Genomic DNA, 16,975 nt, shown 5'->3' with positions numbered 1-16,975 from the left:
TCAGCTCGTCACATCTCAGATGCGCCTCCGGATGCATAGCATGGTTTGAGGTTTTTATGTATGGTTAGCATGGCATCTGGTACTATAAGATATTCTCTTAGAGACATTAAATACCCAATAGCATAGGATTTATTGGTTGCCTTGACTGCTGGTCTTGCAGCGATAAACGCGGAAATTGCCGTATAGAGCGGGCGGAATAGAAAGACCTATTGGGTGGGGCCGTAAAAAACGCGGAAAGTGCCGTATAGAGCGGGAAAAGACAATGGCGTGTGGCTAAAAAGTTGACTGAAACGATGAGAGATGCCATTCGAGAAAATGCAAAAGAAAGTGGAAAGGGAGAGGAGAGATGCCATTCGAGAAAAGACAACGATGAGAGATGCCATTCGAGAAAATGCGAAAGAAAGTGGAAAGATAAACGCCTTATTGAGCGGGAGAGGAGAGGGTTGAAGGAAGTTGCGGTATTGACTCGACGTATTGACTCCGTGGTGAGTGACCAATCACGAGAAAATGTCATTCGAGAAAATGCGATGAGTAAGTTCGAAGAAAGTGGACACTAAAACATTTTATAATAACAATCTTTTTACAATAAAACCATCCGTTTAATATGATAAATGGATGGATGAGCATGTATATATATTCAGTTCAGTTCAAAAAAATTACAAGAGTAAGTGGTGATGTGTCTTTATTTGTTCCTTTCAAAACAAAATGCTTTCAACTTTTATTTTAGTTGACTCTTATAATAACTTGTTCTATTTGAATTTTTAAATAAATGTTAATGTTTTAATTAATTTACTGTAGATAGCTTGAGACAATAATATTGGTTGAAAGAGGTAAGTTTGGATCTTTACGTGAATGAAGTTGTTTAGGTTATATATTTCACAACTCAGGTTTAGGGTGTGTATTTAGTTTATAATAGCATAGTTTAATTATTAAGTGAATGATATGGTTTTAATTTCTACAATATTTTAAAATAGTCACAAAATAAAGATTGAGATTTATCTCAAATTTTTTAAATTAAAATAATTAATAAAAAAATGTCATATTAATATGTGTCATATCAACGTAAGTTATGATTTTTTAGGCAATGTGGTATTAGTGAGTAATGGTATTGGTCCATAGTATTGTAACAAAATCAATTTACAAGTTAAGAATCTCCATGAGAAAGTGAAGTGGGGAACAATATCCATGATTAAGAATTTTGTTACCTATTTTTTAAAATGTATATATGTTTAACTCATATATCACATCTTTTTATAATGATTTTTTTTAAATAAAATTATAATTTAATTATTTTTTATAAATTTTTTAAATTTAGCAATTTAAGATGTATCATAATATAAATGTTTTTAAAACTATCAATATGTACCAACCATTTTATATATAACGATTTTAGTAGTTTATACTTTTATATCATCAAAAATTTAGGTATAAATGTGAGAAAATTATTAAAAACGGAGTTGAAAAATTCAAAAGCAATAATAGAGAAACGAAAATGATCTCTTTAAATTAAGTACACATGTCATAAATTCAAGGAAATTCAACCACTACTTCAATAAAATTAATGAAGTGACTTTGAAAATTTCAAATATAATTTAATATAAAATGTAGTCCTAGGCAATTGCCGTATAGAGCGGGAGATATAGCGTCATGGGTGGGGCCGTAAAAACGCGGAAAGTGGCGTATAGAGCGGGAGATATAAAGATAAAGTAACTCGACTGAAACGATGAGAGATGCGCGTAACTCATTAAAGTAACTCGACCTATTGATAGGTCTCCTAGGTGGGTGGTGAAGGAAGAAGTTGCAGCGATAAACACGGAAATTGCCGTATAGAGCGGGAGATATAAAGATAAAGTAACTCGACCTATTGATAGCGATAAACGCGGAAATTGCCGCACAAACGCAGAAATTGCCGTATAGAGCGGGAGATAAAGTAACTCGACCTATTGACTCCTGGTCTTGCCGTGCAAACGCGGAAATTGCCGCACAAACGCGGAAATTGCCGTATAGAGCGGGAGATATAAAGATAAGTAACTCGACCTTAGAGTGGGTGGTGACTGACAAGTCACGAGAAATGGCGTGACAGAGTGGGAAAAGACAATGGCGTGTGGCTAAAAATTTGACTGAAACGATGAGAGATGCCATTCGAGAAAATGCGATGAGATAAATGCGCGTAAGCTTCCGGTCTTTACGTGAGTTGGAAAAATTAGGGAAAGGTGACACTAAATCATTTTCTAACATCTCTAATCGTATACTGTTTCGTTTATAATAACAATCTTTTTACAATAAAACCATCGGTTTAATATCATAAATGCATGGATGAGTATGCATATATACCTCCTCACCTTACCAAAATTTCTTTTATAAGAATAAGTGGTGATGTGTCTTTATTTGTTCCGTTCAAAACAAAATGCTTTCAACTTTTATTTTATTTCTTCAATTTGAATTTTTAAATAAATGTTAATGTGTTAATTAATTTATTTTAAATATTTAGAGACAACCATATTAATTTATTTTAAATAGTTTGAGACAATAATATTGGTTGAAAGAAGTAAGTTTGAATCTCTTAGATTCACTTAGAATGACATTGTTTAATGTTTTATATTTCATAATTTAGGTTTAGTCATGTATTTAGTTTATAATAGCTTAGTTTAACTATGTGTCATTTTTGTTAGAAAAATAATGAAAATTTCAGCATGATTTTGATTATAAATCTGATTGAATTTTTTGGAAATTTAGGTTACTATTGTCAAGCTTCAAGATTTTGGGTGCCCTAATAGTTTTTTATGGTGCTCAATCTATTTCCACCATCAAAAATGGGTGTACCGTGTGAGACACTAAATCATTTTCTAACATCTCTAATCGTATACTCTTTCGTTTATAATAACAATCTTTTTACAATAAAACCATCGGTTTAATATCATAAATGCAGGGATGAGTATGCATACATACCTCCTCACCTTCTCAATTTTTTTTTATAAGTGGTGATGTGTCTTTATTGGTTCCGTTCAAAACAAAATGCTTTCAACTTTTATTTTATTTTACTTTTATAATAACTTGTTCTATTTGAATTCTTAAATAAATGTTAATATCTCAATTAATTTAATTTATTTATTTTAAATAGCTAGAGACAACCATATTAATTTATTTTAAATAGCTTGAGACAATAATATTGGTTGAAAGAGTAAGTTTGAATCTCTTAGATTTATTTAGAATGACATTGTTTAATGTTTTATATTTTATAATTTAGGTTTAGCCGTGTATTTAGTTTATAATAGCATAGTTTAACTATGTGTCATTTTTGCTAGAAAAATAATGAAAATTTCAGCATGATTTTGATTATAAATCTGATTGAATTTTTTGGAAATTTAGGTTATTATTGTCAAGCTCCAAGATTTTGGGTGCCCTAACAGTTTTTTTATGGTGCTTAATCTAATTCCACCATCAAAAACAAGGTTCAAGCACTCTTAATGTCAATTTTGTTGAAAAAAATGCTGTGATTCCGACTAAAACTCATGCTTAAGTTATGAATAATGTGATAGTTTAAATATTTTTATCAATCTTAAATTTATTATTGGTATTTGGTTTTCTTTTACATAATTATGGTGATAGCATTTAGAATAAGACTTTAAGATTTTAATTTAATTATCAATAATTATTAACTGAATCATATGATTTTAACTTCCATAAATATTTTAAAAGAGTCACAAAACAAAACAAAGATTGAGATTTATCTCAAAAGTAGTTATGCTATTTTTAATTTTTTTATTAAAATGATTAATAATAAAAGTGTCATATTAACATGTGTCATATTAAAATGATATGATTATACAAAACCCCAACAACATGTATGACCTATATCATTTAATGATGTTAATTACGTATGCACAACAAAAATTGATAGATCATTTATTGTAATAAATAACGATATCATCATATAAACATGATAAATTAAATATGGAGACTCGAAGAAAAAAAAACACTAACAATGTGCTTAGCCTCTTTTCTTTATTTATTAATCATTTTCTACATAAATATTACAAAACTAGCCTTAATTTCCTTTTTGCCTAAATTTCAAAGATGATTGGGTTGTCAAGCCAAAGAGCATTGTAGCCTCAACCATTCTTTAGTCTCTTCATTCTTCAACCATTTCTTTCTTCATGGGATTCTGTCATTCCTACATCGTACAACTTCCATGTCCGACACTTCATGAATGTTACTTTCTTCCCCTTCTCTTATTTTTGTTGGAAAAATGTAAAGTTGCAGCTATTAATTCCAATTTTCCTTAACCTTAATATTTGCTTGTGAATTTATTTAGTCTTCTTGTGTTCTTTATTTAATATTTTCATCAAAAAAATATCAAGAAAAAAAATAGTAGCAACATAGAATGCAAAACCGAGGCTCTCATCCAGGGAAAAAAACCCTCCAAGGGGAAAACCCAGAAAAATCTTCTCTTCTTATAGAATCTACTTCAAATGGGATAGCAAAGACCCAATCTCTAGACCAAGTCCTCCTCCAAGTACTAAGTCAACCCTTCTAGTCATGTCTTTCAATAATCTAGCACCAACCAACTTCAAATTGCAACTTCAACTTTCCAACTTTAGTACTATTGCTTTGACTTTACAACTTTAGTCCTGTAGTTGTTGCAAAAAATATAAGTCAACGCTTCAAGAAGTCTTCCTTAATCAAGCCACCTCCTTCCAAGATCAACAAAGTCAAACCAGAATATCTTTCTCTCCTAGCTAATTGATACTGCAACTCGAACCTGCAATTTTGGCCTTCTTGGAAGCTACAGAAACCCTAATCCTTTGCATGTGTGCGAGAAATAGAGCCGAAACACAAGATTTTCATCTTTCCTTTCTTCTTTTAGACCTTCGCTATCTTTTTCTCTTGCTTCCCACCTATAGATCCAACTTCCTTCTTCAAATCGAACTTGTGAGTGAGTGAGTCACAAATGCGGTCGAAGTACTTGTATTTATAGCCTTTACAAGGGGTTGAATTGACTTCTTTAGGCTGACTTGAAGCTGCCAGGACTGACTTGTACTTTTGGAGTTTCCAGGACTTTCTAGACTAAAAAATAATTCCTTATTTAATTACATTTTTCCTAGAAGGGTCTTATAAACATGATGTTGACTTTCTTGACTCGTGACAGTAACTCCTATGACCTAACAAACCCTAGAAGCATGACGAACATGCTTTTACCTAGAATACCATCAATAATGAGCATGAAACCTATGCTTTAAAATAATAACTTTTTATTTTCTTCTCTTATTCGTTACATAGAATACATATTGAAATGAGTACAACAACAATTATGAAGACCGAAACTAGTTACATTTCCAACAAGTCTAGCAACAAATCTTCCTTACGCAACATCATATTATCCTCTATGAACATAACATTTGCTTCCTCATTTTTATTTTATTCTTCCCATTTCATAGGCTCTTCTTACTTTGATACCATTTTATATCAAAGTTATCACCCCCTACAATATCAATGTATCACAATGGACCACCCATCTATATAGTCATCATGAATCACATGATTACATAGAAACCTAAGATTTATGATCTATGTAATTTACTAACATTAATCAACTATTCAATAATAATAAATAGGACATTTACTATCTGCATATGGGGTAACTAAGGTGGAAAAATGGGGGGGAGGGGGGAGGGCAATGTTGTGTTTTTATTTCCCCACCAACCGATGACTCGATGGGACGTGGCAACACCCCCTCCTCCCCCCCCACCCCTAGAGAACATTCATGTAACGAATAGCATGACAACCATTGTTACAAGGAAACCCATGCAAACAAACACTTCAAGAGATATACGGAGGTATGTAATCGGTCACAGTATTGCACCCATGCATCGACTTGCTCACTGCAATCCTATCAATCCATCGACATTCAATCAGGATCCATTAATTGATGCCTCATTGGGATTCTACATGCTACCTATGACTTTTCTCAGCAAACACATAGATGAAGATCATTATATTGAGGTGGCCTCGATAATTATTTTAACGTATATAAAGCGATGTATTAATATCAATTATGGGCAAAAGCATGGAGATGGGTCAAATTTTTTGGTGAAATAGGTTATGTTTTGGAGGGAAAAACAATGGCTCAAGCGATCCATTCAAGCGCTAGATCGAGCTCCTTGGGCGCTAAAAAAATAGCTCGATTGAGGGTTAAAAACTAACCCTTAATCTTTGAGAACGACGTCGCTCCCTTCAGCTGATCAAACAAGTCATCAATCCTCAACAAAGGGTACCTATTCTTAATCGTCACCTTGTTCAACTGCCCATAATCGATGAATAACTTGAGGGTACCCTCTTTCTTCTTCACAAACAACATTGGTGCACCCCAAGGCAACACACTTGGCCTAATGTAACCCTTGTCAAGCATTTCCTTCAACTGCAACTTCAATTCCACTAACTCTAGAGTGCTCATCCTATACACTGCCTTTGATGCTAGTGCTACTCATGGTACCAACTCAATAGAAAATTCCACTTCCCTGTGAGGTGATAACTCTGAGATATTTGTTGGGAATACATCCTGAAACTGTTGTAAAATTGGGTACCTGTTCAAGACCTCAGCATCCTCAACATCCTTACCTTTGTCACTGGAAATATGCACTACAAATAAGACACACCCTTTCCTACAATTGTGCTTTGCCTACATACCTGTAACCATTCTAACCTGTGTCGCCTTCCTCTTATCATGCAAGAATCTCTACTCTCCATTGTCATCAAAGCACTCAATAGCCCTATCACAGCAGTCCACCTTAGTACTATGAAGATACAACCAATCCATACCTAGAAGCATACTATATGAACCCAATGGAAGTACATTCATATGCGTTGATGTAGACATACCATTCAACTCAAATGCACAAACTCTTACCCAATGATGAAATCATTTCTTAGTACCTGTAGCCAACTGCACTAACCAAGAATATGCATGTACTTCTTTATTCAAACCACGCTTATCCACCAGGTCATGATTGATATAACTATAGTTAGATCCAGGGTCAATCAAAATAGAAACAACTTGATCACAAATCTTACCTTCCATCTCAATAATATATGCATGTTGATCAACCTGCTTATTATCCAAAGATGCATAAATTCGAGGAATACTCTGTCCAACATCCCCAACCGTCTGTGCTTCTTAAGCACTGTAAATCTGCAGTATGCCACCCTAATGTTGCACACAATCTCTCCTACGATGATCCTAGCCACAAGTCCAATACTGTAAAGGCTTCCTGCCATCACCCTTGTTCTACTCCTCAAACTAAAATCCTTGTCCTTTGTCAGTTGTATTGAACCTCTTATGTGACACTACGTTCTCTTTGTTGCTTGTATCTGATAATATTCCTCGCTTCTTATCCCACTTTCCCTTTTTATTTTCATTACCATTCCACTCCTATTTGGATTCATACATATATTTCGATTGCTCATATCTTACGACTTCCATGTCCAACGCTTCATGAATGTTACTTTCTTCCCCTTCTCTTACTTTTGTTGGAAAAATGTAACGTTGCAGCTATTAATTCCAATTTTCCTTAACCTTAATATTTTCTTGTGAAATTAGTTAGTCTTCTTGTGTTCTTTATTTAGATATTTTCATCAAAAAATATCAAGAAAAAAAATAGTAGCAACATAGAATGCAGAAATGAGGCTCTCAACTAGGGAAAAAACCCCTCCAAGGGGAAAATCCAGAAAAATCTTCTCTTATTATAGAATCTACTTCAAATGGGACAGCAAAGACCCAATCCCTAGACCAAGTCCTCCTCCAAGTACTAAGTCAGCCCTTCCAATCATGTCTTTCCATAATCTAGCACCAACCAACTTCAAACTACAACTTCGACTTTCCAGCTTTAGTACTATTGCTTTGACCTACAACTTTAGCCATGTAGTTGTTGCAGAAAATATAAGTCAACACTTCAAGAAGTCTTCCTTGATCAAGGCATCTCCTTCCAAGATCAATGAAGTCAAACCAAAATATCTTTCTCTCCCAGGTAATTGATACTGCAACTCGAACCTGCAATTTTGGCCTTCTTGGAAGCTGCAGAAACCCTAATCCTTTGCGTGTGTGTGAGAAATAGAGCCCAAACATAAGATTTTCATCCTTCCTTTCTTCTTTTAGACCTCCACTGTCTTTTTCTCTTGCTTCCCACCTATAGATCCAACTTCCTTCTTGAAATCGAACTTGTGAGTGAGTGAGTCACAAATGGGGTCGAAGTACTTGTAGATGTTGACTTTCTTGACTCATGACAGTAACTCCTATGACCTAACAAACCCTAGAAGCATGATAAACATGCTTTTACCTAGAATACCATCAATAATGAGCATGAAACCTATGCTTTAAAATAATAACTTTTTATTTTCTTTTCTTATTCATTACATAGAATACATATTGAAATGAGTACAACAACAATTATGAAGACTGAAACTAGTTGCATTTCCAACAAGTCTAGCAACAAATCTTCCTTACACAACATCATCTTATCCTCTATGAACATAACATTTTCTTCCTCATTTTTATTTTATTCTTCCCATTTCATAGGCTCTTCTTACTTTGATACCATTTTATATCAGAGTTATCACCCCCATACAATATCAATGTATCACAATGGACAATCCCATCTATATAGTCATCATGAATCACATGATTACATGGAAACCTAAGATTTATGATCTGTGTACAATTTACTGACATTAATCAACTATTCAATAATAATAAATAGGACATTTACTTTCTGCATATCAGGTAACTAAGTTGGAAAAATGTGGGGGGGGGGGGGGGGGGGGGGTGAGGCGCATATTGTGTTTTTATTTCCCCACCAACTGATGAATCGATGGGATGTGGAAACACCCCCTTCCCCCCCCCTGCCCCCGCCCTCCTCACCCCTAGAGAACATTCATGTAATGAATAGCATGACAACCATTGTTACAAGGAAACCCATGCAAACAAACACTTCAAGAGATATACCAAGGTATGTAATCGGTCACAATACTGCACCCATGCATCGACTTACTCATTGCAATCCTATCAATCCATCCACATTAAATGAGGAGCCATTAATTGATGCCTCGTTGGGATTCTACATGCTACCTACAGCTTTTCTCAGCAAACACATAGATGAAGATCATTATATTGAGGTGACCTCAACAATTATTTTAATGTATTCATGTAAATTATATAAAGCGATGTATTAATATCAATTATGGACAAAAACATGGAGCTGGGTTAATTTTCTTGGTGAAATAGGTTATTTTTTGGTGGAAAAAAAATGGCTCAATCGATCCATTCAAGCGCCATTGGGAGCTAAAAAAATAGCTCGATTGAGGGTTAAAAACTAGCCCTTAATATTTGAAAACAACGCTGCTCCCTTCAGTTGATCAAACAAGTCATCAATCCTCAACAAAGGGTACTTATTCTTAATCGTCACCTTGTTCAGCTACCCGTAATCGATGAATAACTTGAGGGTACCATCTTTCTTCTTCACAAACAACATTGGTGCACCCCAAGGCAACACACTTGACCTAATGTAACCCTTGTCAAGCATTTCCTTCAACTGCAACTTCAATTCCACTAACTCTAGAGTGCTCATCCTGTATGGTGCCTTTGAGGCGATAACTCTGAGATATTTGTTGGGAATACATCCTGAAACTGTTGTAAAACTGGGTACTTGTTCAAGACCTCAGCATCCTCAACATCCTTACCTTTGTCACTGAAAATATGCACTACAAATAAGACACACCCTTTCCTACAATTGTGCTTTGCCTACATACCTGTAACCATTCTAACCCGTGTCGCCTTCTTCTTATCATGCAAGAATCTCTACTCTCCATTGTCATCAAAGCACTCAATATCCCTATCATAGCAGTCTACCTTAGTACTATGAAGATACAACCAATCCATACCTAGAAGCATATTGTACGAACCCAATGTAAGGACATTCTTATGCGTTGATGTAGACATACCATTCAACTCAAATGCACAAACTCTTACTCAATGATGAAAACATTTCTTAGTACCTGTAGCCAAATACACTAACCAAGAATATGCATGTACTTCTTTATTCAAACCACGCTTATCCACCAGGTCATGACTGATATAACTATAGTTAGATCCAGGGTCAATCAAAATAGAAACAACTTGATCACAAATATTACCTTCCATCTCAATAATATATGCATGTTGATCAACCTGCTTATTATCCAAAGATACATAAATTCGAGGAATACTCTATCTAACATCCCCAACCGTCTGTGCTTCTTGAGCATTGTAAATCTGAATTATGCCACCCTAATGTTGCACACAATCTCTCTTGCGATGATCCTAGCTACAAGTCTAATATTGTAAAGGCTTCCTGTCATCACCCTTGTTCTACTCCTCATACTAAAATCCTTGTCCTTTGTCAGTTGTATTGAACCTCTTATGTGATACTACGTTCTCTTTGTTTCTTATATCTTGTAATCCTCCTCGCTTCTTATCCCACATTCCCTTTTTATTGTCATTACCATTGCACTCCTATTTGGATTCATACATATATTTCGATTGCTCATAACCACACTTTATATTTTTTATGGCTTCCTCCAATGATCTAGGCTCATCAATATCAATCTTGTCCTTCAATGTTACCGACAACCCAATGATGAATCTCTGAATATTAGGTTTCTCCTCCTTAAGACAAGGTATATACCTCAATAAATCCAAGAACCTACTAGTATACTCCTCGTTATTCATAGATCTTGTAATAGCACTGGTGAAAATTCAATGTAATAAAAGTAAATAAAGGAAAAATAATAACCACAGAAGATGGGACACTTATTCCAAGTTGAATGTTGGGCAAAATCCTAGTGATGGGGATCACTTGTGATTTTTTATGGCTAAGGAAATTGGCAAAGGCAATGGCTAATGCTTTGGAAAGGCAAATTGGCACTTTTGAAACATTTAATTATGAAAATAATGGAAATTGGGAGAAAAGGGATATGAAAGGTCATAGGTTGCATGTGAGGAGAAAATTGAAGGGAAATAATGGAAAATGAAGAAAATAGAGGCCTCATTCATAAAAAGGCTTCTAAGGATCAGTTGGTAACCTTTTGTCAATTTAGTTTTGGAACTCTCTCATTATTCTCTCTCTCTCTCATACTCTTGGAGACTTCGAGTTTTCTTAGACACTCTTGGTGGGTGTGGTATACTTGGATTCTTGGATCAAGAAGGTAAAGGAAGAGTAGGAAAGAACAAGATGGCATCGAGATCAATAGTTACATCATATTTTCTTGCAGGTACTGAGTTGCTATATTTCCTTCACTAGTTCTGGCATGCATCGCATATAAACGTGGATTTTCGGTTGTGATTTGTCGTTAACATGGAGGATGGCCAAGATTGACAGTGGACTCCCTAGCATTTTCATCTCCTGGATATCCATGGTGATTGTGGGTTTACTTTCATTGTTTGCTTTTGATTGGTTCTCATGTTTCCTTAGCTTGGGTTAAGTTACTAGTCCTAGAAGCCTTGGTTGGCCAAATTCTCTAAAATCCCTCGGTGGGTTGAGTTACTAGTCCTAGAAGCCTTGGTTGGACAAATACTCTAGAAACCATACATAATATGTGGGTTGAGTTACTAGTATCGGAAGCCTTAGTTGGAAAAATGCTCTCGAAGCCCTGGTAGGCTTGGATGGAGACGAATCTAATGATGGTTTTGTGATGTCTGATAGTGAGGTGGAATCACTATCTTATGGGTTGACGTGGATGGCCTCTGGAAGCCTTGGATGGTTTTGATTGATGTATTCTATGAGATCCCACATTCATGCTTGGAATATGGCACAAGGGTGAATGGATGAAGAGAGGTTTTTCTTAGCCATTCTAGGATTGGGTGGAATGTGGAAGTCCCATCCCGAGTTTGGATTTTGTATCATTAATGAAAGGTTATTTCTCTTTTTATTTCTATGAGTATTATGATGGATTATATGTGGTATATATGACTATGATTTCATTGATATTTTTGTCCCTATTATGTTGGTTATGTATGTGTTTTATAATAGCAGCCATGTGTGGCTCTCATCATGTTTTTACTTGTAATTGAATGATTAATGTATCTATGACCTAATGGATGGAATGGCAGTTGATGTGTTGAGGCATCAATGATTCTTAGTGATTCTCAGCTAGGTATGAGACCCCTATGCTCAGAACTCTTATTTACACCTGTAGATTACATATTCGCGATATGTTTGACGAAATGCATGTCATGGCTAGTAGGGGTCGAGTGAAGGTCTTGAACAAGTATTTTCTTTAGTATTGTCATTTCCATGTTATTTTATTGATATGAAGAGATGGTTCAATTCTTGGCAGTGACCTGGGCTCTGGGCCTGAAAAAGTGACTCAAATCATGGAGTCGTTGGCATATCATTGACAAATTTAGTTTCTAATCGCTAGCAGGTAATCTTGTGAGAGTGAATTTCGGTTTCTTGACACCGTCATGCCTACAACATGAGAGCGACTGAGGCTTAAGTTGTCCAAACTTTCAGTGGGACCCAAGGGCAAGATGTCTAGAGTATTGGATTGGTTCCTAAGAGTCCTATAGTTGATATTGAATGTTTGTATGGTGTGTTTCCACCGGTTGCACTTCCTTAATGTGACTTAGGAGGTCGAGTCATATCATAGTGGCCTCTTGTTGCATGTTTACCCTAGCTGGCCAGTTTCTTGGATAGATGTGGGAAGAGGGTGTTACAGAGTGGTATCAGAGCATGGCTCACCCCTCGAAATCGATGGGCTATGTGTTGGTCATGCATGCATGTTAATTTCATGTGTTTCTCTCACACTTGAATTCGATGTGCTTGTTGCATTTGCATGATGTTGTTCATGGTTGAAGTGATCTTGTCATTTGAAACTTGATGTTTTGTTGTGGAATGCATCGTCATGAGTATATGACTGGTTACATGTCGATTTATGTCACTTACATGTATCATTATAGTATGATTGGTTACATTATTATATGCTCGGTTACATGTACCATTCTTGTAGGTTTGATTTCAAGTATCGTGCACCCATGCTTGATCAAACGTGTTTAGGAATATGTGTGGATGGTTATGCATCACTTATTCATGTTCATTTTTTCTATGGCCAAGTGTATAGTGACTCAATGATGGTGGTTTTCATGCATGAGGTTTTGGTGTGTGTTGTTATTGATATCGTGCATTGATGACTAGACCCTAGCTAGAATCATGGTTGCATGGTCATGTGCTTATGTGTTAGGTTCCTATAATACTAGTGATTCCCCCATTACTATTGTTGTTGTATCCCTTATTGTTATTGTTTTGCCCCTGTTGTCTCCATATTGTTATTATTGTGCCCCATATAATCCCTCTATTATTATTTTTGTGCCTTTATATTATTATTGTTAGGTCGGCTTGGTTATATTGTGACCCCTTAGACTCCTATATATAGAAAGGAGGTTTTCTCATTTGAATCATCCAAGAATTGTTCATTTATGTAATGTAAAGGAGGTTTCCCCCTCGAAGAGGTTGAATTCTAAGACGTTGATCTATCTTTTCTATCTTTTTGTGGGCTCGTCCCATAACATTTGGTATCAAAGCTTTGGATTCTATGGTTTCGCTGCTCCAAACAAGTCATCATGGAATTTTTGCTATAACTTTTTTTCTGTGATGTTTCAAAAGCTAAAAAAAAACCCATTTGAGACTAAATCTCACTGAACCTTTGGTTTGAATTTCAGATTTTGTCTCGCTATATTTTTGGAGATAAGATCTGAGGAGCTTAGGGTTTTCTGCAAGCTCCAGAATCTCATCTAAAACAGGTTATCGTGGAATGTTCACTATAACTCTTTCGCTATGAAGTTTCAGAAGCTAAAAAAAAATCCCATTTGAGAAGAAATCAGTCTAAACCTCAGCTTCGAATTTTAGATCCTGTCTTGCTATATTTGCGGAGATATAATATGAGGAAGTTAGGGTTTTTGTAAAATCCCGAATTACATTCCAAACAGGTCACCTTGGAAAAATCATCATAACTTTCTCTGTTAGCATCAGATTGAATTTCGTAAGAAGTTACAGAAAGAGGACGGAATGTAGTTTGTTTGGGTATCATTTTCAAAACCTAAGGTTGAAACAATGACCTGTAGCACATCGTACAAGTTTGCTCTACTGAACGAGTCTATACTTAGGTCATCGTAGGAGATTTGGCATAACTCTTCATTGGAGAATCCAATATTGATCAGACTTGGGGGTTAGAAATATTACTCAGAGGGTCACTATAAGAAGCAATTTTAGACCTGGGAGATCCAAAATTATAGAGATACATCAAATTCAATATCGAGCTCCTACAAAGTGAAAAAAGGTGTGTAGTTTTTTATTTTTGTTTTTGCATAAACTTGGTTTGAAAAATTATTTTGAAGCAATTCAAAGGGCATAGTGAAGCATTATTAGTGGTAATTGATGCCCTGAAGAAAGAAAATGGAAACACCTTGTAAGCAACCTGAAAGCTCTAGCATGACTCTTGAAGAAGAGGAAGAAATGCAACATGATATATCAAAATTATGAGACCAAGTGCAACAAATTTCACTTGCACAAAAAGTAACAGAAAATAAGATGGATGGTTTAAAGAAAGATGTAGAATCTAAGATGGATGGTTTAAAGAAAGGCGTGGAAGCTAAGATGGATGGTTTAAAGAAAGGCGTAGAAGCTAAGATGAATAACATGGAAGCTAAGACGGACGGCGTGGAAGCTAAGATAGATGGCATGGAAGCTAAGATGGATGATTGAATTAAAGGCATGGAAGATTTGTAGACATATTTGACAAAGTTTCTACAAGAAATGCTTACTAATGGCGAAATGGTAGTAAAGGAAACTCATGATGAGAATAAAATAAATGTTAATCATGATTTCATAGACTCTGATATTGGATGAAGAACCACCATGTTCCAAAGATCGATATGAGAAAGTTTGATGGCAAGGATCTCGGAACATGGATACTATAGATGGAGCAATTTTTTGATCTCCATAATGTGCAAAACAGACAAAAGGTATGCATTGCAACTTTATATTTGGAACCATATCAGTTTGTATGGTATCGAAGGCTTTGCTCTCGTAAACAAATTGTCACTTGGGCTATTTTTGCAGATGAAATGATAGCACATTATGAGGATACAAAATGAAACACTTTTTTTAAACAAATGATAAGTCTCAAACAAAAGGGTTCAATGATGGATCACATTGAGGACTTCCAAAAATTGAATATAAGAGTAAAAGATATTTTAGAGGAGCTTAGGATTGATGTGTTCATAGGGACTTTAAAAGATAACATCCAACATGAGGTTCACCTTTGGGAACTATATTCATTGGAGAAGGCATTCAGGTTGGCAAGAAAATGAAAAGAAAAATTATGGCAATAAGGAAGCCTACCACTCACAATCATAAAGATGGAAGTGTTACTGCCCCTAGCCATCCACAACCTACAAGGTTGACACCACAACAATTGGCAAAAAGAAAAGCAAAAGGGCTTTGTTACAGTTGTGATAGCAAATACACTAAAGGTCATAAGTGTGCCGAGAAGAAATTATTTTACATAGACTGTGAAGAGGAGGAAGAAAAGGAACAAGAAACGTCAAAAGAAGTGGACATACACCAGGAACAAACCCTAGAAAAAGAAGAAATGAGTCCGACCATATCTTGTAATGCATTGGCTGGAATTACCACGCCTCAAACTATCAAGATAGAAGGGCATATGAAGAAGAAAAAGGTAATAGTGTTGATTGATTCGGGAAATACCCATAATTTTGTTCATTGTAAGATAGCCAAGGAATTGAATTGCTTCCTATATCCAACACCAAAGTGTCAAGTGATGGTTGCAAGTGGAGAAACTATAAATTTCTCAGGAAATTGCCATAATATAAGGTTATCCATGGGAGAATATGTATTGAATAGCCGAATGCTTTTCATTCCAATGGGTGGTGTTGATATTGTACTAGGAGTCTAATGGCTACAATCCTTGGGTACAATAACTTTTAATTTTCAAGAACTTTTCATGAAATTCTATTTAGAAGGAAAGGAAGTTGAATTAAGGTGTATCGCAGGGAAACCAAGAAAGATAATCAGCTCTAATGGAATGACAAAGCTTCTAAAGAAATAACAATGAGGCATAATTGCACAATTGTGTTCACTAGAGGTTCCCACATCAAAATCATCTATTTCTCTAGATCTCCAAAAAGTCTTGGACAATCATTCCAAGGTATTTGAGACTCCCAAAGGTCTCCCATCTATTCGTGATCATGATCATGCTATTAATCTAATTCCAGGAAGTGTTCTTCCAAACATCGGGCCTTACAGATATCCCTATGTCCAAAATAGTGAAACTGAATGTATGGTTGCAGAAATGCTAGAGGCTAGTATAATTCAACCTAGTCAAAGTTCTTTCTTTGCTCCAGTAGTATTGGTTCACAATAAGGATGGATCATGACACATGTGTCCAGATTATAAGGAGCTCAACAAGATCACTATTAAAGGTAAATTTCCCATTCCTGTCATTGATGAATTATTGGATGAATTGCATGGATCCACTTACTTCACCAAGTTGGATCTTCGTTCAAGATATCATCAAATCAAAATGAAAACTAAAGACATTCCAAAAACAACATTTAGAACTCATGAGGGTCATTATGAATTTTTGGTCATGCCTTTTGGCCTTATTAATGCACCTTCCATATTTCAAGGTTTGATGAATTCCATTTTCAAAACCTTCCTTAGAAAATTTGCGTTAGTACTTTTTGATGATATATTAATCTACAACAAGTCTTGGAAGGATCATGTCCAACATGTTGACAAACTATTGGAGGAGAAACAATTATATGCAAAAATCTCCAAATGTTTCTTTGGAGTACAAGAAGTGGAATATATGGGTCATATTGTATCTCATGAAGGTGTTAAGGTAGACCCTAGAAAAATTAAAACCT

General features: G+C 35.4%; 1 pseudogene; it reads left to right on the top strand.

Moving 5' to 3' along the window:
* Positions 1 to 293: 293 nt before the first annotated feature.
* Positions 294 to 16,975, top strand: part of LOC149200830 (chaperone protein dnaJ 10 pseudogene) — a 39,524-nt pseudogene continuing 22,842 nt past the window's right edge.

This window comes from Pinus tabuliformis, chromosome 2_1, assembly GCF_031772625.1.
Source record: "Pinus tabuliformis cultivar Carrire ecotype Pingquan chromosome 2_1, CPIR1, whole genome shotgun sequence".
Classification (NCBI taxonomy): Eukaryota; Viridiplantae; Streptophyta; class Pinopsida; order Pinales; family Pinaceae; genus Pinus; species Pinus tabuliformis.
This window is presented reverse-complemented; position numbering and strand designations above follow the sequence as displayed.